Raw genomic sequence first — 24484 nt, forward strand, 5'->3', positions numbered from 1 at the left:
ATGCATGTGGGCATGAACAACATCGGGTAGAAGAGGAAGGAGATTCTGCAACGTGAGTTTAGAGAGTTAGGAAGAAGACTGAAAAGCAGGACTTGAGGGTGGTTATCTCTGGATTGCTTCATGTACCTCGTGCTGGTGAGGGCAGGAACAGAGAGATTGGGGATATGAATGTATGGCTGAGGGGCTGGTGCAGGGAGCAGGGATTTAGATTTCTAGACCACTGGGATCTCTTCTGGGGTAGGGGTGACCTGTACAAAAGGGACGGGTTACACCTTAACTGGAGGAGGACTAACATTCTGGCAGGCAGGTTTGCTAGTGCTACACGTGTGGGTTTAAACTAAATAGCGGGGGAGGGGTTGATAAATTGGGAATATAAAGATGGAGTTAAAGGGGAAGTGAGTACAGGAAAACTTGTAAAAGACTCCCGAATTAATGGGAAAGAAAGTTAGAGAAGGGATAAGAGAGTAAGGTCAGGGCCAATAAGGATCCTGCATATGTCCTCAGTAAACCTCCAGCATTCCCACTCACCGTATCTCCAGTATGTTGTGTTTTATGTTATAAAATCTTTCCATCTCCGTGGTCAGTGTTATTGTAAGCAGTAGAAAGAAATAACAGGGCAGCCTATATTATTTTGTTTACGTTTGTGGGTAATTTGCACAGCAGACGGTGTTCTATAAATGAACCGTATGTTCTGTACTTTTAATATAAACCGTGCGTGACGGTCCCTGGTGCAAGTACATTTAAAATGTCTTTGCAATAATGGAAGGAACCGCAACGGGCTGTTATTGCATGCGACCACTCCATGTCTCTTTTCCTGCAAGTCAACTGTTAACTCTCGCTGCCAGCATAATTATCATTAGGTGTTACTGATACCAAAGTACATTCAACATCGTGTCCCAATCATAGGCATCTGAGTACAACAGCCCTGCCTCAATGTGTGTGTGTATCAATAACCAGCAAAGGGAAATATTATTCCCAAAATGCGCGCCAGACATCGTCGAAAGGGCATGTACCTTACAATGTGTGCATGACAAACAGTGGGTAGATCAGGCCATCTGACGTGTGTCTCGCACTGGCCATTAGTGCAACCTCTGCCTGCTGTGTATCGTAGAGTATAGCTGAAGCAGAACACCCACAAGTGCGATCAGAACACATCACTATGACCTGGCTGGAGACAGTATGTTTAACAGGACCAACCACCATGTATCTGAGAATCCGGACATAGTAGCAGAGTTGGTTCTACACAGCATTTAGCAGATCCACGCAAAGATAATTTCAGTTCTATTTTGACCATGATGAATGTCAGATATAATTTTAATTTAATGAGGACCAAAAAAATATGAAATATCAGAGGAGGATACATTAAATGTTGCCGAAGCACAATATTTGTTTTATTATCATGCATCAATTGTGAGGTGAAGCATTATTGAAGGTCTCATCGTGGGAAGACATGCATCATATTGGTTGGTGGAGGAGGAGGGAGACATTGGTGTACACATCTATATAACAGGCACTGTAACATTAAGTGCCAGAATATGACATTGGGTGCATTTAGTTAAGAAGCCCGAGGAAAAAATCAGTTTCATTTACCAAGTCTTGGAATGTGAGAGACTGGAGTTTGTGAGACATCTTAAAGCATTGGTTAGGTCACAGCTGGCGTATTGTGTGTAGATCTGGATGCCACGTTATACTGATTGTGATATTGATTGCTTTAGAGACGATGAAGTGCAGATTCACTAAGGTAATGCCTGGGATTAAATATTTTAGTTCCACGGATCAACAAAATGGTTGGCTTTGCTTTCATTGCAAGGAAAAAGATTGACAGATCATAATCAAATATCATAATCATACTTTATTAGCCAAGTATGTTTTGCAACATACGAGGAATTTGATTTGCCACACAGTCATACCAATAAAAAGCAACAGATCACACAAAATACATTTGAACATGAACATCTTCCACAGTGACTCCTCCACATTCCTCACTGTGATGGAAGGTGAAAAAAAGTTCAATGTCTTCCCTTCTTTATTCTCCCGCGGTCGGGGGCCTCGAGCCTTCCGTTGACGGGACAATCTTGGCTCCGTGTCGGGTTTGGGGCGGGCGATCGGACCCTGCGTCAGAGCTAGTGGAACTCTCTACCCGAGACTGCGAGCTCCTCGATGTTGAAAAGACAGACAGGCGATGCTGCCATCGCTGACGGCGCCGCCCGCTGGAATATAAAGCAAATAGAGGGAAATACTTCCCCAACATGCAGAGGGAACAACCCGAGCCTATCCGATCTTTCCCGTGGTATGACGGTCCAGACAATACCCCCGAGCAACCTCCTCCTGCCTAAAGCACACAATATGCCAGTTCTGGCCACAATAATGATTTAGTTGGGAGAAATATAGCGGACGAAATATTAGCCCCTTTACAAACTTGCATCTACCACGCACTTCCCGGTGTGTGGTGGACAACAAATCTCTCGCAACATTCGTACTTACCTACACAAGCATGAGAAAGTAAAAGAAAGTAATAGAAAACTGCGGAACTAGTACGAGTAGAAATAGGATAGACACAGAGTGCAGGGACAATTCAGCCAGTTAGGCAACATCTCTGGAGAAAAGGAGTGGCGGACGTTTCCAGAAGGAACCCTTCTTCATGCTCATCGGAGAGTATAACTAGGTCCTTGACGGGCAGCAGGAATTTGATGGCCTAATGGTCCCATTCCTGTGCTGTGTGAATCTATTGGCACTCTCAATCTAAATGAAGCTTGAAACAAACTTCTTTTTTTTTAATGAAAAAATCACTAAAAAGCAATGCACAACACCGTGTATTACAACGGCTTTGAACCGCAAAATCATAAGACTAGATCTCACCTAAATTTCCAAACAGGTGCACACTGGCGCAGCTGATAGAACCAAAGATGTGCGAATATTGATTGCTCCTCTGTAAATTGCCCCTCGTGTTAAATCGGGATAAATGAACTAGTGCGAACGGGTGGTCGATGATCTGCGTGGACTGGATGAGCAGATGGGCCTGGTGACATTTTATGTTCCTAAATCAAACTACATTGGAACTCTGAATGTTTCTGATATTAACTCTAAAGCCATGATCCAGTGAAGATGCATTGAAGGACAACTGATAACTGTCTTGAATGAATGGACGTGTCTGCAGCTGGTGACGACTTCGGTTCTGGCCTGACAGTTGAATTATACAAATCAATTAATATTTGCCACTGATTTACTATAACACAGACAACGTGTCACTTTCCTGGGCTAATGAAGGACATCCACCACACAAGAACGTGTAGTTGAAGATCAACCATTACGCCGTCACCAAAGAATCCTGCCAAGACACGCCACAAACTGGTCAGTACAAATACTCCCCTTCTCCGGCTCTCTGACCCACCGCAGAAGATGACAAACACACTTTTCTTGGGTTTTGGATTCTTGTTGCTGTGTCAGCCATTGGTAGACGGAGGTGAGTTACTTTTCAAGGAAGGACGGTATCGTTGGACGAGGGTATTTCTAAAACTGGTCTCTTCTCCTTTTCAATATTTAAGCGATGATAGGATCGTACTGGAAAGTAATTTTGAAGATAACATCACAGACGTGCGCCAAGTTGACCCGATTCTCTGGTGTTGCAAATGGACTGAGTGCACAGAGAAAGCAGGAAGCAATCCTTTAGTCCTGCACCATTTACGCGAGTTGTGGATGTGGTCAGTCCCCCCCCCCCCCCACACACACACACACACACACAGGGTTATCATTGGATAAAGCGAGATACCGCGAAGAACGTTGTTTTGTACGCAGATACATCCTTGGATACAATCAGTTTAAACTCGTCCAACAGGGAGAACACAGGGGAAATTACAGAGTGCACAATACGGTTCTCAGAATTGTTGTACATTGTAGCGCATCAGTTCTCTAGAAAATGTACAGATTCTGAGTGGTGTACAGATCAATTGAACAGTACCCTAGCTAAGAGAATCGGGTCAACTTGGCGCACGTCTGTGATGTTAAATCATTTAGTGTTGTGTAATGATCCTGATCTGATAAGGGGACTAGAGGTAAAAGAGCCATTAGGAGGCAGTGATCACAACATGATAAGTTTTACTCTGCAAATGGAAAGGCAGAAGGGAAAATCGGAAGTGTCAGTATTACAGTATAGCAAAGAGGATTACAGAGGCATGAGGCAGGAGCTGGCCAAAATTGACTGGAAGGAGGCCCTAGCAGGGAAGACGGTAGAACAGCAATGGCAGGTATTCCTGGGAATAATGCAGAGGTTGCAGGATCAATTTATTCCAAAGAGGTGGAAAGACTCTAAGGGGAGGAAGAGACACCTGTGGCTGACAAGGGAAGTCAGGGACAGCATAAAAATTAAGGAGAGGAAGTATAACATAGCAAAGAAGAGTGGGAAGACAGAGGATTGGGACTCTTTTAAAGAGCAACAAAAGTTAACTAAAAAGGCAATACGGGGAGAAAAGATGAGGTACGAGGGTAAACTAGCCAATAATATAAAGGAGGATAGCAAAAGTTTTTTTAGGTACATGAAGAGGAAAAAAATAGTCAAGGCAAATGTGGGTCCCTTGAAGACAGAAGCAGGGGAATTTATTATGGGGAACAAAGAAATGGCAGGCGAGTTAAACCGTTACTTTGGATCTGTCTTCACTGAGGACGATACACACAATCTCCCAAATGTTCTAGGGGCCGGAGAACCTAGGGTGATGGAGGAACTGAAGGAAATCCACATTAGGCAGGAAATGGTTTTGGGTAGACTGATGGGACTGAAGGCTGATAAATCCCCAGGGCCTGATGGTCTGCATCCCAGAGTACTTAAGGAGGTGGCTCTAGAAATAGTGGAAGCATTGGAGATCATTTTTCAATGTTCTATAGATTCAGGATCAGTTCCTGTGGATTGGAGGATAGCAAATGTTATCCCACTTTTTAAGAAAGGAGGGAGAGAGAAAACGGGTAATTATAGACCAGTTAGTCTGACATCAGTGGTGGGGAAGATGCTGGAGTCAATTATAAAAGACGAAATTGCTGAGCATTTGGATAGCAGTAACAGGATCATTCCGAGTCAGCATGGATTTACGAAGGGGAAATCATGCTTGACAAATCTACTGGAATTTTTTGAGGATGTAACTAGGAAAATTGACAGGGGAGAGTCAGTGGATGTGGTGTACCTCGACTTTCAGAAAGCCTTCGACAAGGTCCCATATAGGAGATTAGTGGGCAAAATTAGGGCACATGGTATTGGGGGTAGGGTACTGACATGGATAGAAAATTGGTTGACAGACAGAAAGCAAAGAGTGGGGATAAATGGGTCCCTTTTGGAATGGCAGGCAGTGACCAGTGGGGTACCGCAAGGTTCGGTGCTGGGACCCCAGCTATTTACGATATACATTAATGACTTAGACGAAGGGATTAAAAGTACCATTAGCAAATTTGCAGATGATACTAAGCTGGGGGGTAGTGTGAATTGTGAGGAAGATGCAATAAGGCTGCAGGGTGACTTGGACAGGTTGTGTGAGTGGGCGGATACATGGCAGATGCATTTTAATGTAGATAAGTGTGAGGTTATTCACTTTGGAAGTAAGAATAGAAAGGCAGATTATTATCTGAATGGTGTCAAGTTAGGAGGAGGGGGAGTTCAACGAGATCTGGGTGTCCTAGTGCATCAGTCAATGAAAGGAAGCATGCAGGTACAGCAGGCAGTGAAGAAAGCCAATGGAATGTTGGCCTTCGTAACAAGAGGAGTTGAGTATAGGAGCAAAGAGGTCCTTCTACAGTTGTACCGGGCCCTGGTGAGTCCGCACCTGGAGTAGTGTGTGCAGTTTTGGTCTCCAAATTTGAGGAAGGATATTCTTGCTATTGAGGACGTGCAGCGTGGGTTTACTAGGTTAATTCCAGGAATGGCGGGACTGCCATATGTTGAAAGACTGGAGCGACTAGGCTTGTATACACTGGAATTTAGAAGGATGAGAGGGGATCTTATCAAAACATATAAGATTATTAAGGGGTTGGACACATTAGAGGAAGGAAACATGTTCCCAATGTTGGGGGAGTCCAGAACCAGAAGCCACAGTTTAAGAATAAGGGGTAGGACATGTAGAACGGAGATGAGGAAAAACTTTTTCAGTCAGGGAGTTGTGAATCTGTGGAATTCTCTGCCTCAGAAGGCAGTGGAGGCCAATTCTCTGAAAGCATTCAAGAGAGAGCTCGATAGAGCTCTTCAGGATAGCGGAGTCAGGGGGTATGGGGAGAAGGCAGGAACGGGGTACTGATTGAGAATGATCAGCCATGATCACATTGAATGGCGGTGCTGGCTCAAAGGGCCGAATGGCCTCCTCCTGCACCTATTGTCTATTGTCTGTAACAATGGCTTGTTTCCTTTATCATCGTTACTTTTTTGCATATCACTCATTCGTTGTTCTTTATCACCGTCTATATCTCGCTTCCCTTATCCCTAAACAGGCTGAGGAACGGTCTCGACCTGAAACGTCACCCATTCCTTCTCTCCCGACATGCTGCCTGTCCCACTGAGTTACTCCAGCTTTTTGTGTCTACCCATTTTGTTTTGCGTGAATTTAGCATAGCAAGGCTGTGGCCCTTTGTGAAATAAGGCCTAGCGTCGCGACAATTATCGTTCTGTTTTATCCCGCGCCATCAGAACTATCAACATGTCAAATCGTCTACAATCACTGCCCCTCTTTTCTCCAGCGCCAAGTGAAACCTATCAGAATTTTCAAAATCACGAGAAGGACCAGGTGGAAAAATGGGCCACGATGTTTGTGTACCGAATGGTACCGAAGTTGTGGCCGCGTTCAAGTGATGTCTGTCTATATCCTCTCCAAATGTTCCTAATGTTGATTTTGTTTCATGACTAGAGTTCAGCTGCCAATTGCAACAAGAAGACTGTCGCTGGCGCTGTGATCCAAACGAGGTGCAGATTGGCGCATGTATTTCTGGAAGAGTATGTTGTCAGCCAGTTTACGGTGCATGAAACATTCTCTAGGAAGACGTTTCATTGTTTGTGTCCAGCACACGCAACACTCTGTACAATATAACCAGCTGAACGTGTCACAGTCTGTCCTGTTAACTCACCTGCCAGCCACGCCCACCACGTTAAGCCAACTCCCCTCACCTGTTCACTCACCTGCTCCAGATCACCAATCAAGCCAGCATATAAACCCTTCGTGCACACACACTCTTTGCCAGATTGTTCTTAGCCCTGATGCAAGACTCTCCAGCATTCTCTCTCGGACTGATTTCCCGTTGCCGACCCTGCCTGCTCCCGACCTTCATGCCTCATCGTAGCCCTGGTGAACGCCTCAGTCTTCTGTCCTCAACCACGAGCAGGTAGAAAGAAAGCTCTTTCTAAAACTATTTCCTTGGTTCCGTGTGCTGCATTTGGGTCTACCTGCAGTCCGTTACATTACAATCTGGCCAAGACATGGACCCAGCACACACAGTGTCACCACTGAATCGCTTTGAGTGGATCGAGAGTGCACTCCAACAGCAGCAGGAGGGTTTTGCCAACGCTCTCGCAGATACTCGCCGGCGTGTTTCCGTCTTGGAGCACACAATGACCACATTAGCCAACCAGATGCAGCAGTTGACCGCGGCGCTAACGCAGCAGACAGCTGCAGTTTCAACGGCTGCTCCTCTGCCACCTGAACCTGAGCCCTCACCACCCAGGGACACCCCTGAACCCATGGTGGGGCTGCCAGAACGCTATGCCGGAGATCCTGAAGGCTGTGGACCTTTTCTCACAAACTGTTCGATCCTGTTTTCCCTACAACCCCGTACCTTCGCCATGGAGGAGTCGAGGGTGGCCTTCGCCATTACCCACCTGACAGGCAGAGCACGGTTGTGGGGAACAGCCGAATGGGATCGTGGGACACCAGCCTGTTCTTCCTTTCGGGCTTTCTCTGAGGAGCTTCGCAAGGTTTTCTGTCTGGGGCCTGAGAGCTCCGACGCAGGTCGAGGCCTTTTTCACCCGTGTCAGGGGATTCGGACCGTGGCTGACTACTCCATTGATTTCCGTACTCGGGCTCGTCGGAGTAACTGGAACATTTCAGCTTTATGTGACGCTTTCCTGCATGGATTAGCTGACTATGTTAAGGACTAGCTGGTCTCCTATGAACTACCTGCCACGCTCGATGGGGTCATTGAGCTCGCCACCCGGGTTGACCTCCGGATTCAGACACGGAGATGGGAGAGGCGTCAGGGGCCCGCAGAACATCATCCCCGGGGCCGCCCCTGGGTAGTCGCTGCCTCAGCCAGCACAGCCAGACCAGCCCAACAACCGCCTGAGGGTGCAGCTGGGTCGTTCCCACCTGTCTGCGGAGGAACGGCAGCACCGGCACCGGAACAACCTCTGTCTCTACTGTGGCCAGGGCGGCCATTTTCTCGCCAGCTGTCCGGCAAAAGGGAAGGCTGATCAGTGAGTAGGGGAGTCCTGATGAGCCGTACCCCGACTAAAAACTCTCTCATCCAAAGACCATTGCTCCACGCTCGGTTTAGTTTTTCTGGCAGGATTCTCACCCTCGCCTGCTTCATTGACTCTGGGGTCGATGTCAGTATCATGGATGAAAGGCTCGTCACCCAGCTGGAGCTGGGCCGAGTTCCTCTGCCTCAGCCAATGCCGGCCAGTGCCCTGGATGGCCACCTGCTGGGAACTGTCACCCATCAGACCACCCCAGTTCTTATGCTGATGTCCAGCAACCACCACGAGACACTGCAGTTCCACATCCTGCCATCACCTCAACAGCCATTGATTCTGGGGTATGCCTGGCTCCGCCACCATAACCCCCACATCGACTGGTCCATGGGGGCCATCCTGGGGTGGGGTTCATCATGCCATCAGATCTGTCTCAAGCAAGCCTCCTTGTCACAGTCTTCACCGGTCACCAGCCCTGCTCCTGATCTGTCCTCAGTGCCGGCTGAATACCATGATTTCCAGGAGGTATTCAGCAAGACTAAAGCCACGTCTCTTCCACCCCTTAGACCCTATGACTGCGCCATCGACCTACAACCTGGCACTTCCCCTCCCAGGGGGGTGTCTGTTCTCCCTGTCTGCACCTGAGAGGGAAGCCATGGAGAAATACATCATCCGCCAGGATCACGTCCAGATGGACCCGGAAAAGGTTTCTGCTGTGACCACCTGGCCAGCCCCGAAGGACCGTAAGCAGCTCCAAAGGTTCCTGGGTTTCGACAATTTTTACCGGAGGTTCATCCAAGGATACAGCACCATAGTCTCTCCTCTCACCGCGCTGACCTCTTCCAAGGTTCTATTCCGGTGGTCCTCTGAAGCAGAGACGACCTTCAGGGAGCTGACGGCCAGATTCACCTCCGCGCCCATTCTTCAGGTTCCAGATCCAGACCGTCAGTTCGTGGTGGAAGTCGACGCTTCTAATGTGGGGGTAGGAGCTGTCCTTTCTCAGCGTGCTGCAGACGACCAAAAGCTTCACCCCTGCGCTTTCTTCTCTCGTCGACTCACCCCTGCAGAGAGGAACTACGACATTGGGAACCGGGAGCTCCTAGCGGTCGTTGGCCTTGGAGGAGTGGCACCACTGGCTCGAAGGGGCCAAGCTGCCTTTCCTGGTGTGGACTGATCATAAGAACTTGGAGTATATCCGCACAGCCAGACGACTCAATTCCAGGCAAGCCAGGTGGTCATTCTTCTTCACCAGGTTCAATTTCACCCTCTCCTATCGTCCCGGTTCCCATAACGTCAAGCCTGACGCCCTGTCCCGCCGCTTTCAAGATGAAGTGGGGCCTTCCCCAGAATCCGACTCCATCCGTCCTGCTCCGTGCCTGGTTGCTGCAGTTTCCTGGGAGATCGAGGAGAATGTGAGGGCCGCCCTGGAGGACCAGCCCGGCCCCAGCACCTGTCCCCCGGGTCGCCTGTTTGTTCCCCAGGCTCTCAGGGGGACGTCCTCAAGTGGGCCCACGACTCCCGTCTCTCCTGTCCTCCCGGCATCCAGAGGACTAAGGACGTCGTCCAACAACGTTTCTGGTGGGCCACGCTGGATGAGGATGTCCGGGGGTATGTCAATGCCTGCCCAGTTTGCAACCAGCACAAGTCATCCCATAAGGCTCCTGCCGGACTTCTGCAGCCCCTGCCTGTGCCTCATGGCCCATGGTCCCACATATCCCTGGACTTTGTCACCGGTCTGCCACCATCAGACAATAATACCACCTGCCTCCCACCCGGCTGCAACAATGGAATGGGACGGCGTCTCCGAAGAGTATTAGCCCACCTCCACGGCCCCTCCTCACACCCGGTTTCTGTTTATTGTCTTTTGGGGACGTCAGGAGCCGTCCCTTGAGGGGGGGGGTTCTGTCACAGTCTGCTCACCTGCCAGCCACGCCCACCACGTTAAGGCAACTCCCCTCACCTGTTCACTCACGTGCTCCAGATCACCAATCAAGCCAGCATATAAACCCTTCCTGCACACACACTCTTTGCCAGATTGTTCTTAGCCCTGATGCAAGACTCTCCAGCATTCTCTCTCGGACTGATTTCCCATTGCCGACCCTGCCTGCCCCCGACCTTCATGCTCTTCGTCGCCCTGGTGAACGCCTCAGTCTTCTGTCCTCAACCACGAGCAGGTAGAAATAAAGCTCTTTCTAAAACTATTTCCTTGGTTCCGTGTGCTGCATTTGGGTCTACCTGCAGTCTGTTACAGAACGAATAAAGAAAACATGTTGCACGATCGCTTGCCTTCATTCCACACACTTTCTTTTTCGAAGATGTCGTCCTAACAATTAATAATAATAATAATAATAATAATAATAAACATTTATTTTATATAGCGCTTTTCCAAGTGCTCAAAGACGGTTTACAAAAACAGTCATGACATAAAAACAAACAGACGAACTATCCTGACGGAGAAGCGGTGAACAAATAGCGCCAGCGTCCTCTCACGTCAGGTTCCGGCAGTAGACAATAAAGAACACAAGACACACAATTATTGTTAGAAAACTGTCTATTGGATAAAAGGTGGTAAATATTGTGCGGAAATGCAACAACTGCGGATGCCAGAAATCCAAAATTCTACACACTATGTTCTGTAGTACGCAAGGAGCGACCTACTGAGGATTACAATGACGAAGTGACACTATTTGCAATAGTCCTGATGGAATGACACACTCTGTGTAGTACTGATGGAGTGGCACACTCTGTGTAGTACTGATGTAGTGAACAAGTGAGGGTGGTACTGATGGAGTGACACACTGTGTAGTACTGATGGAATGGCACACTCTGTGTAGTACTGATGGAGTGGCACACTCTGTAGTACTGATGGAGTGACACACTCTCTGTAGTACTGATGGAGTGACACACTCTGTGTAGTACTGATGGAATGGCACACTCTGTAGTACTGATGGAGTGACACACTCTGTGTAGTATTGATGGAGTGACACACTCTGTAGTACTGATGGAGTGGCACACTCTGTGTAGTATTGATGGAGTGACACTCTGTGTAGTACTGATGGAGTGACACACTCTCTGTAGTACTGATGGAGTGACACACTCTGTGTAGTACTGATGGAGTGACACACTCTGTGTAGTACTGATGGAGTGACACACTGTGTAGTACTGATGGAGTGACACACTCTCTGTAGTACTGATGGAGTGACACACTCTCTGTAGTACTGATGGAGTGACACACTCTCTGTAGTACTGATGGAGTGACACACTGTGTAGTACTGATGGAGTGACACACTCTGTGTAGTATTGATGAAGTGACACAATTTGCAATAGTCCTGATGGAGTGGCACACTGTGTAGTACTGATGGAGTGGTACACTCTGTGTAGTACTGATGGAGTGACACACTCTGTGTAGTACTGATGGAGTGGCACACTCTGTGTAGTACTGATGGAGTGGCACACTGTGTAGTACTGATGGAGTGGCACACTCTGTGTAGTACTGATGGAGTGACACACTGTGTAGTACTGATGGAGTGACACACTCTGTGTAGTACTGATGGAGTGGCACACTCTGTGTAGTACTGATGGAGTGGCACACTCTGTGTAGTACTGATGGAGTGGCACACTCTGTGTAGTACTGATGTAGTGAACCAATGAGGGTAGTACTGATATATTGAACCAGTGAGGGTAGTACTGATGGAGCGGCACACTCTGTGTAGTACTGATACACTGAACCAATGAGGGTAGTACTGATGTGATGTAGTGAACCTGTGAGGGTAGTACTGATGTGATGACACACTGTTGAGTAGTACTGATGGAGTGACACACTGTCTGATAAGTACTAAAGGCGTGAAAAATTGTGGTTGGTAATTATGGAGAGACACATTGAGGTGCATTACTGATGGGGTAACAAACATTGGAGCAATACTGAGGTACTCACACCCTGTGGGGTGGTACTGATGGAGTGTAACACTATTGGGTAGTACTGATGGAGGGAAACACACTGGCGCAGTTCTAATGCAGTTTTACAATGTGGGATAATTCAGATGGAGTGACACTGTTGGATAGAACTAATGGTGTGACACACTATGGGTTAGTACTGATGAAGAGACACACTGGACTCGTATAGATGGAGTGAGACATAGAGGTAGTACGCACTGTGTAGTAATACTGATGGAGTGGCAAGCTTTGCCGTAGTAGCAATGCAGTAACCGACTGTGGGTTAGTAATGATGGTATGACATAATCTGGGATAGTACTAATATAGCAACACATTTGGGGTAATAATGATGGAGTCACATACTAAGGGGTAGTTCTGATGTAGTAACACACTGTGGTAGGGCCCATATTGTGGGGTACTACTGATGGAGTGAAATGCTGGGACGTAGTGTGGGTGGAGTGAAAGGATGCATTGATGGATTTACACAATTCCATGTCGTACTGATGGAGTGACACACTGGGAAATATTAATGGAGTGAAACTTTGTGGATTAATGCTGATGAAGAGACACATTGCGGGTAGGTACTGATTGGTTGTAGTACTGATGGAGTGATATATTCTGGCTAGTACTGATGTAAAAACATATTTTGGATCGTACTGATGGATAGTACTGATGGATACTGTATAGTAATGATGAGGTGACACTCAGTGAGATATTGATATTGGAGTGAAAGCATGTGGGGTAGTTATTATGGAGTGACATACTGAGGGACAAAACTGATGAATGAATAAGTTTATTGGCCAAGTATGTGCATATACAAGGAATGTGCCTTGGTGCTCCACTCACAAATGACAAAACAAACATACACTTAACAATTAACAATAAAGCATAAATACATCAAAACAAAAAGGATTCAACATTACAGTCTAAACATGTGGGCGAAAATAAACCAGAGCGAAAGAGAAACTTCATACTTTGGTTATTGAGTAGAACTATCACTCGTGGAAAAAAAACAGTTTTTATGTCTGGCTGTATCTGGAGATGATCTCGCCCGCTCGCTTCCTGGCCCTTGCAGTGTACAGTTCGTCAATGGGGGGAAGATTGCAGCCAACAACCTTCTCAGCTGTGCGAACGATCCGTTGCAGCCTCCGGATGTCGTGCTTGAGCCAAACCAGACCATGATGGAGAAGGTGAGGATGGACTCAATTATAGCAATATAGAATTGATGGGGTGACAGAGTGGAGCAGCACAGATATATTGACACCCTGTGTGGTGGTACTGATGGAGAACACACTGTTGGGTCGTGCTGCTAGATTGAAACACATTTGTGTAGATCTAATGGTGTGGCGGAATGCGGGGTCATTCTAATGGAGTGAGACACTGCGGGATAGTTCAGATGGAGTGATACTCTGTGGGGTAGGTCTGATGCAGTGACAGACTGTGGGCTAGTACTGCTGTAGTAACACATTGAGTGTGGTGCTGATGGACAGGCACACTTTGCGTTCTACAGATGGAGTGGAACACCTGGGTAGTATTGTTGGAACGGCACAATTTGGTTAGTACACGTGGTCGGAGTAATGAAGGTGTGATACGCTGCGGGGTAGTACAGGTGGGGTTACACAGTGAGGTATTACGGATGGAGTGAAAGGGCGCATAGCAATGATGGAGTGACACGATGTAGTAAACTGCCAATGAAGTTACAAACTGTGGATATTAATGATGTAGTAACACACAAGATAGTTCTGATGGAATGACAAAATCTGGGGAGGTGCTAATGGAATCATATAGAGTATTAGAGTCAAAGAGTGTGGAAACAGGCCCTTCGGCACAACTTGCCCACACTGGCCAATAATGTCTCAGCTACACAAGTCCCTTGCCTGTGCTTGGTCCACATCCCTACAAACCTGTCCTATCCAAATACCTATCCAACTGTTTCTTAAACGATAGGATAGTCGCAGCCTCAACTACCTCCTCTGGCAGCTTGTTCCATATACCCACCATCCTTTGTGTTAAAAAGTTACCGCTCGGATTCCTATTAAATCTTTTCCCCCTCATGTTGAGCCTGTGTCCTCTGGTCCTTGAGACTCCTCTGGCCAAGAGACCCTGGCCAAGAGACTCCATGCATCTACCCGATCTATTCCTATAATGATTTTGTACACCTCAATAAGATCACTGCTCATCATCCTGTGCTCCCAGCCTACTCAACCTCTCCCTATATCTCACACACTCTAGCCCTGGCAACTTCCTCATAAATCTTTTCTGAACCCTTCCAAGCTTGACAATATCTTTACTATAACATGGTGCCCAGAACTGTATTAAATTCTTTCAACCATTCCTCCGCCCACTTGGCCTGCTGCAATCTTTCACAATCATCCTCACTATCTGCAAAACCACTATCTTCAGCAAACTTGCTAATTTTGCCCTTTATGTTCTCATCCATATCATTGATGTAGATGCCAACAGTAATGGGCCCAGCACTGAACCCTGAGTTCTCTGGTCAGCCAAGCTTCCTTACGTTTGTCTGCATTGCTCTTCATTGCACATATCCTGAACTTCCGTCAGCACACTTTTAAAAACATCCCATTTGGCCCCTGTTCCTTTCCCATCCAATAACCCGCTCCAGTCAACTTGAGCGAGACCTTCTCTCATACCTTCAAACTTGGCCTTACCCCAGTTGAGCATTTTAACACGTGGACCCTCTCCGTCCCGATCCATACTATCTTAAACCTAATTGAACTGTGGTCAATGGTCCCAAAAGGCTTCTCCACAAACACTTCATTAAATTGCCCTTCCCAATTTTGCAATACTAGATCCATCATTGCCCTTTCACTTGTGCGAGCCTCTACATACTGGTTAAGAAAACTCTCCTGAACACCTTTGAGAAATTGCACCCCAGTTAAGGGTAGTGTGCAGTCGTACGGAAGGAATGACACACTGATGGGTTGTAATGATGTAGTGACATGCTGTGGGGTAGCACTGTTGGAAAGACACACTGAGAGGTAGTAGTGATTGAGTGAAACACTGTCGAGTACAATGGACTGTCACAATGTCTGGTAATAAAGATGAAGTGGCAAGAGTGTTGGATTGTCACACTGTGGGGCAGACGCGATGGAGTGACCCATTGTGTGGTGGTACTGCTTGAATGACACTCAGTGGATCTATACTTCTGAAGTGATACACTGTGGTTTATTGATGGGGTGAGAAATTTGTGGGGTGGTACTAATGGAGTGATACACTGTGGTGTAGTACTGATGGAGTGGAACACTTTGGGTAGTACGGTTGGAATGGCACAATTTGGGTAATACTGATGGAGTGACACTTTGGAGTACTGATGGATTGACACACTGTGGGGTAGTACTGTGGGAGTGACACATTGTGAGTAGTATTGAAGGAGTGACACAGTGCCGTGAACTGCTGATCACGCGGCGTACTGTGGGGTAGCACTGATGTGCTAACACACTAGGCAATACTGATGGAATGACGAAATGTGGGGTGGTACCTTTGGAGTCACAGTGCAATAGTGTGAAGGCATTGATTCACTGATGGGTTGTAATGATGAAGTGACATGATGTGGTGTAATACTGTTGGAAAGACATATTGTGGGGTAGTTACTAAGTGAAACATAGAAACGGAAAATAGGTGCAGGAGTAGGCCATTTGGCCCTTTGGGCTAGCACCACCATTCTATATAATCATAGCTGATCTTCCAAAATCAGTACACCATTCCTGCTTTCTCCCCATATCCCTTGATTCTGTTAGCCCTAAGACCTATATCGAATTCTCTTTGGAAAACATCCAGTGAACTGGCCTCCACTGCATTCTGTGTCAGAGAATTCCACAGATTCATACCTCTGGGTGAAATACCTCAGTCCTAAAAAGCCTACCCCTAATTCTTAAACTGTGACCCCTGGTTCTGGAATCACCCAACATCGGGAACATTTTTCCCACATCCAACCTGTCCAATAAGATCCCCTCTCAGCCCTCTAAGTTCAAGTGAATATAAGCCCATCATATGCCAGTCCCGCCATCCCGGGAATTGACCCGGTGAACTTACGCTGCACTCTCTCAATCATAAGAATGTCCTTCCTCAAACTGCAGAGCATTTTGGACTCCCTCGAAGTCAACCTGAGGGGTACCTTCAGCAACAGACCGGTTCCACCAAGATGCAGTACAGAACGCCACATGAGATCCTCTTTCCTTGTGACTCTCAAACCGTGCAACTCCCTCCCACCCCCCCCACCCCCATCCCTGCCCTCTGTCGTAGGGTAGACTGACTCCCCCCCCCCCCTCCCCTCCTCTCCAATCTTTGCATATCCCCAATTCTGGACTTTCTACTCGTCGCTTTAATTTGATATTTCATGTATCGTGTTGTGTTTTATGACTGTGTTCAGATCATTTTCCCTCCTGGGATAAATACAGTTCTATCTATCGTATCGGCACTTATTGGAGTAGTACTGCTGGAGTGACAAACTGCAGTAGGACTGATGGAGTGACACTCTGTGGGGTAGTACTGCTGGAGTGACACTCTGCGGCGTAGTACTGATGGAGTGATACACTGTGGGGTGGTACTGCTGGAGTGACACTCTGTGGGGTAGTACTGATGAAGTGACACTCTGTGGGGTAGTACTGATGGAGTGACATTCTGTGGCGTAGTACTGCTGGAGTGACACTCTGTGGGGTAGTACTGCTGGAGTGACACTCTGTGGGGTAGTACTGATGAAGTGAGACTGTGGGGTAGTACTGCTGGAGTGACACTCTGTGGGGTAGTACTGATGAAGTGAGACTGTGGGGTAGTACTGATGAAGTGAGACTCTGTGGGGTAGTACTGATGGAGTGATACGCTGTGGGGTAGTACTGATAGAGTGACACAATGTGGGATATTGTTGATGGAGTGCCACACTATGGGGTCCTACTGATGGAGTGACGCACAGTGATGATACGATACACTGTCGGAGTAATGATTGAGTGACACACAGTGATATGGTACTGATGGATTGACACACTGTGGGGTAAAACTGATACAGTGGCACACTTTGGGGTAGTACTGATTGAGAGACACACTGTGCAGATGGAGTGACACTCTCCATCAGTTCTACCGCACAGTGTGTGACTCCATTAGTTCTACCCCACAGTGTATCATTTCATTACTGTGCGTCATGCCAACAGTATGACCGTACAGTCTGTCACTCCATCAACAATATCCCATATTGTGTCACTCCATCAGTACTACCCTACAGTGTATCACTCCATCAGTACTACCCTACAGTGTATCACTCTATCAGTACTACCCTACAGTGTGTCACTCCATCAGTACTACTAGGGTTAGTACTGACGGAGTGACAGACTTGTAGCAGTACAGGTGGAGTGAAAGGCTGTGTAGCAATGATGGAATGACACAGTGCCGTGAACTACTGAACACGTGGCATGATGTGCTAACACACCTTAGGGAATACTGATGGAATGACATGATGTGGGGTGGTACTCTTGGAGTCACAGTGTGCGATAGTGCAGAAGCAGTGATTCACTAATGGGTTGTAATGATGAAGTGGCACGCTGTGGTGCAATACTGTTCGGAAGACACACTGTGGGGTAGTGGTTATGGAGTGCATACTGTGGGGTAGTGGTTGTGGAGTGTACACTGTTGGGTAGTGGTTGTGGAGTGCATACTGTGGGGTAGTGGTTGTGGAGTGTACACTGTTGGGTAGTGGTTGTGGAGTGCATACTGTGGGGTAGTGGTTGTGGAGTGCATACTGTGGGGTAGCACTAATTGAGTGGCACACTGTGGGGTAGTTCAGAAGGAATGACTTTCTTTACTTTCGGAGAAGGCTTCTCCCTTTCAACGTCTGCAGAAAGATGCTGCAGATCTATCAACCGGTGGGTGGTCAGTGCCATCTTCAAGCTGTCTTGTCCTGGGATATCACCTCAAAGGCCGCGGACACGAACGGAATCAACAGCAGAGTGGAGTCGTTTTCTGGTGTAACAAACTGCAGTATTTCTGATGCGGTGCTACACTGTTGGCTAGTACTGATGGAGTGACACACTGTGGGATATTGTTGATGGAGTGACACACTGTTGGCTAGTACTGATGGAGGGACACAATGTAGGTAATAAAGTTCAATAACTTCCTCTTTGTTCACCCGCGGTCGGGGCTGTTGAACCGTCTGCAGTTGCCGCTGCCGACTGACTGTCCGAGACCCTCGCTTCGGGATGATCGAAATTCCGGGACGGATTTTAACTGTCTCCATGGCATGGAGCTCCCGAGTCGGCCTCCTTACCAGAGACCACGGGCTTCACGGTGTTAAAGTCCACAGGCCCCGCGGTTGGAGCTCTTCACAGTTGATCATCAGCAAAGGATCGCAACTCCGCTCTGTGCCCGCGGCATGATGTTAGGCCGCAGTAGGGATGGAGGTACAATACGGAGAAAAATCACATCTCCATGGAGGTAAGAGATTGAAAAAAAGTTTCCCCCATCCCCCCCCCACCCCCCACCCGCACCCCCACCCACCGGTTGATAGATCTGCAGCATCTTTCTGCAGACGTTGAAAGGGAGAAGCCTTCTCCGAAAGTAAAGAAAGTCATTCCTTCTGAACTACCCCACAGTGTGCCACTCAATTAGTGCTACCCCACAGTGTACACTCCATAACCACTACCCAACAGTGTACACTCCATAACCACTACCCAACAGTGTACACTCCACAACCACTACCCAACAGTGTACACTCCATAACCACTACCCCACAGTGTACACTCCACAACCACTACCCCACAGTGTACACTCCATAACCACTACCCCACAGTGTACACTCCATAACCACTACCCCACAGTGTACACTCCATAACCACTACCCAACAGTGTACACTCCACAACCACTACCCCACAGTGTACACTCCATAACCACTACCCCACAGTGTACACTCCATAACCACTACCCCACAGTGTACACTCCATAACCACTACCCAACAGCGTGTCTTCCAAACAGTATTGCACCACAGCGTGTCACTTCATCATTACAACCCATCAGTGAATCACTGCTTCCGCACTATCGCACACTATGACTACAATACCCCCCCCCCCCACCACCACCACCCCCCCCCCCCCACCACCACCACCACCCCCCACCACCACCACCCCCCCCACCACCACCACCACCCCCCCCATTAAAATGGCAACAATACCACCGGTGCCCAAGAAGTGTAATGTGCACAGATCAATTATTATCGACTATTGACCTTAACTTCCGTCGTGATGAAATGCTTTGAGCGGCTAATTGTGGCGCATATCAACTCTTACCATAGTAGGAACCAGAACGCACTACAATTTGCCGACCGCCTAAATAGTTCAACCGGGGGTACGATCCTGCTGATCAATACGGGATATGATCCCGCTGATCAATGCGGGATACGATCGCGCTGATCAACGGGAGATACGATCATGCTGATCAATGCGGGATACAATCCCGCTGATCAATGCGGGATACAATCCCGCTGATCAATGCGGGATACGATCACGCTGATCAATGCGGGATACGATCACGTTGATCAATGCGGGATACGATCACGCTGTTCAATGCGGGGTGGGTCACGCTGATCAACGGGAGATGTGATCACGCTGATCAATGCGGGGTGTGATCATGCTGATCAATGCGGGGTGGGTCACGCTGCTCAATGGGAGATGTGATCACGCTGATCAATGGGAGATGTGATCACGCTGATCAATGGGAGATGTGATCACGCTGATCAATGCGGGGTGTGATCACGCTGATCAATGGGAGATGTGATCACGCTGATCAATGCGGGGTGTGATCACGCTGATCAATGCGGGGTGGGTCACGCTGATCAATGCGGGGTGCGATCACGCTGATCAATGCGGGGTGGGTCACGCTGATCAATGCGGGGTGCGATCACGCTGATCAATGCGGGGTGGGTCACGCTGATCAATGCGGGGTGGGTCACGCTGATCAATGCGGGGTGCGATCACGCTGATCAATGCGGGGTGGGTCACGCTGGCTCCCCAGACTGTACTGGTCCACTTGGACGATATGAACACAAATTTCAAACTATTGTTCATCGGCATTCAACACCATGATATTTCTAAACTTGTTATCAAGCTCAGGAATCTGTCCCTGCGCGCCACTTTGTCAGTGGATTATCGACATCTTCATTAACAGAACATAATCGGAATGAATTGGCAAGAGCACCAGAGCCATTAGCAGGATGGCACCACAAGGCTATGTTCTCAGTACCCTGCTTTACTGTATCTATACCCAAACCTGTGTAACAGCGCACAGTTCCCACTCAATGTTTAAATTCGCCGACGACGCCACCGTTGTGGAACGAATCGCGGATAATGATGACAGAGGAAAGGGGGGATTGATCGTCCGATTGAATGGCGCCATCACAACAACCTCGCTCACAACGTCAGTAAAACCAAGCGGCTGATTGTTGACTTGCACGAGGATCGACAGACCTGTCTTCATCGACGTGTCGTTGGTCAACACTTCAAGTTCCTGAATGTGCAAATCTCTGGTGATATGTGCTCACCCAGCATCGATCAATCAACAGATTCAGGAGATTCTGCATATCGATGAACACTCTCTTCAACCTCTAGATGTAGGATAGAGAGCATCGTGATTGGTTGCATCACGGCCTGCTTCTTTACTCCAACGGCCGGGAATGAAGGCGATTACAGAGAGTAGTGGGAATTGCCCAGTGCATCGCGGGTACTGACCCGACCCCTCCCCCGTCCCCTCCCCATCCCCCTCCCCTATACCCCTTCCCCTCCCCATACCCCTCCCCCCTCCCCCGTCCCCACTCCCCTCCCCTATACCCCTCCCCCGTCCCCTCTCCCCTCCCCTATACCCCTCCCCCGTCCCCTCTCCCCTCCCCTATACCCCGTCCCCTCCCCATCCCCTATACCCCTCCCCTCCTCTATACCCCTCCCCGTCTCCTCTCCCCTCCCCTCCCTCTCCCCTATGCCCCTCCCCTCCCCCGTCCCCTCCCCTATACCCCTCCCCTATATCCCTCCCCTTCCCCCCTCCCCTTCCCCCTCCCCTCCCCCTCCCCTATACCCTTCCCCTCCCCTCCCCTATACCCCTCCCCCTCGCCCTCCCCCTCCCCTATACCCCTCCCCTATACCCCTCCACCTCCCCCTCCCCTATACCCTCCCCTATACCCCTCCCCCTTCCCCTCGCCCTCCCCTATACCCCTTCCCCTCGCCCTCCCCTATACCCCTCCCCCTCCCCATCCCTCCCCTATACCCTTCCCCTCCCCTATACCCCTCCCACCACCGAGGAGATATTCAGGAGGCGCATCCTCACAAAGGCCATCAGCATCATCAAGGGCACACTGGCCACACTGGCATTTCACTCATGCCATCGGGAAGAAGTTAGAAGAGTCTTAAAACTGTAACCTCCAGGTTCAAGAACAGCTTCGTCCCAGCAACCGCCAGGCTCCTGAATACTACAAACACCGAACAAAATTGGAAGTACTTGGTTGCATTTGTATTTCGGGCATTTTTTTGGTTTTGCACAATATTAGATTTTCTTATTTATTGCACTTTTTTATTTGTTTCCCATATTATCTATTGAGTCGGGTGTTTCCAAACCTGCCGTGCTACAACAAGTAAGGATGTCATTGTTACATTTCGGTGTATATGACAATTAAACGTTCTTGACTTTTGATCTAATTTACATTTTACATGTACATGCAAAAGAAAGGTTCAGAATGATATGGGCTTAACACTGTCAAATGGGCCCATCTTAGACAGGGTGTCCTGGTCGGCAAGGAGCAGCTGAAATGCCCGTGTTCGTGCATATTTCTCTAAGATGCTCGAGTATTGAGAATCAGTGGCACTCGCACCTTGAATGTCACAGAGTATTGAGGAGCAAGGGGGCCTCGGTTCCCCGTGTAGTTTGCGACCGTAAATCATTACGAATATTAACCAGGTGACTCTTGCGCACAGGGGTAGGACACAGACGATGATTCCACGCAACCAAACACGCAGCTCACACAGACTCACGCTCACATTCTTACACACTTAAAAAGCTCCCACCTCCGCACATTCACAAACGGAAATATTCTCTGTCACACACACACTTACACATCCTCACATCCTCACGCTCACACAAACACCAAACACAGACTCACATTGACCAACTCCCACACTGCCACTCGCAAACACACTCGCAACAAAAAGCACTGGCCTACTCTGTCACGCTCAACACCTCATATCCACAATTGGCAGAAACGAGTATATGCGTGGATGCGTGCGTGAGTGCGTGAGTGCATTCATACTCGGAGACACACCCTCACGGACTCATATTTACAAACTCTCACAAACGTTCATACCCCCACTCTCAGAAACACACACACCTTCACCTGCCATGCACCCAGCCATACACTCTCGCACACACACACTCGATGGGATTCACACTATCGCACACTCACACACGAAAAGCTTCACTCAATCAAACACGTACAGGCTCACATTTAAAACATCACAACCCACACACGCACACACTACCACTCACAAATGGACACGTGCCTTCACACTCGAAGAAAGATATTCACACGCACGCGTACACATCCTCACACACTCACACCCACAAACAACAGACAAGGTGTCACACAATCACACTCACCCACAGATACACAAGCACGCATGTGCAAACTGAGTCCGCCTGGACCTTCCAGATCTCCCGGTTGCCAAACACGTTAATTCCTTGTCCCTTTCCCACACTGACATTTCTGTCCTGGCCTCTCCCATTGTTGGAATGAGGCCAAACGCTCACTGGAGGAACAGCACCTCATATTTCGCTTGGGCAGCTTACAAACCAGTACTATGATTTTGATTTCTCTAATTTAAAGTAACCCATGCACCCCTCTCCCTCCGTGCACCCCCCCCCCCCAAGTCATTGTACGCCGTCTTGTTCCTTCTCATTATCTGTAACATGTTTTCACCTTGGCCACTGTGAGCAATGGCCTGTTCCCTTTAGTATCATTATTTTTTTACATATCTTTCATTCATTTATTGGATATCTCTTTATATCACCATCCATATCTGTTGTTTCCCTTTCCTCTGACTCTCAGTCTGAAAAAGGGTCTCAATGTGAAACGTCACCTATTCATTTTCTCCAGAGATGCTGCCTGTCCAGCATTTTGTATCTACCTTCTATTAATGGATTCTGCAGCAGATAATTCCACCGATTCACAACTCTGGATGAAAAAATATTTCCTCATCTCAGTCCTAAATGGCCTACCCCTTATTCTTAATCGGTGACCCCTTGTTCTGGACTCCCCCAACATCAGGAACATTTTCCTGCATCTAGCCTGTCCAGTAATTTAAGAATTTGTTATGTTTCTATAAGAACCCCTCTCATCCTTCTAAATCTCAGTCAATACAAGCCCAGTTGACCCATTCTTTCATCATATGTCAGTCCCGCCATCCTGGGAATTAACCTGGTGAACCTAGGCTGCACTCCCTCAATAGCAATAATGTCCTTCCTCAAATAGGAGACCAAAATTGCACACAATACTCCAGGTGCGGTCTTACCAGGGCCCTGTACAACTGCAGTAGGACCTCCTTGCTCCTAAACTCAAATCCTCTCGCAATGAAGGCCAACATGCCATTTGCTTTCTTCACTGCCTGCTGTACCTGCAAGCATACTTTCAGTGATAGATGTACAAGCACACCCAGGTCTCGTTGCACCTCCCCTTTTCCCAACCTGACACCATACAGGTAATAAACTGCCTTCCTGTTCTTGCCATCAACATGGATAACCTCACATTTATCCACATTATACTGCATCTGCCAACCTACCCAACCTATTTAAGTCACCCTGCAATCTCATAGCAACCTCTTCACAGCTCACACTGCCACCTAGCTTTGTGTCATCCGCAAACTTGGGGATGTCACATTTAATTCCCTCATCTAAATTGTTAATATATATAAATAACTGGGGTCACAGCACCAAGCCTTGCGGCACCAGCACTAGTCACTGCCTGCCATTCTGAAAATGACCCGTTAATATCTACTCTTTGCTTCCTGTCCTCCAACCAGTTCTCTATCCATGCCAATACCCTATCCCCAATACCATGTGCTCTAATTTTGCACAATAATCT

Source organism: Rhinoraja longicauda, chromosome 25 (assembly GCF_053455715.1).
Source record: "Rhinoraja longicauda isolate Sanriku21f chromosome 25, sRhiLon1.1, whole genome shotgun sequence".
Taxonomy (NCBI): Eukaryota; Metazoa; Chordata; class Chondrichthyes; order Rajiformes; family Arhynchobatidae; genus Rhinoraja; species Rhinoraja longicauda.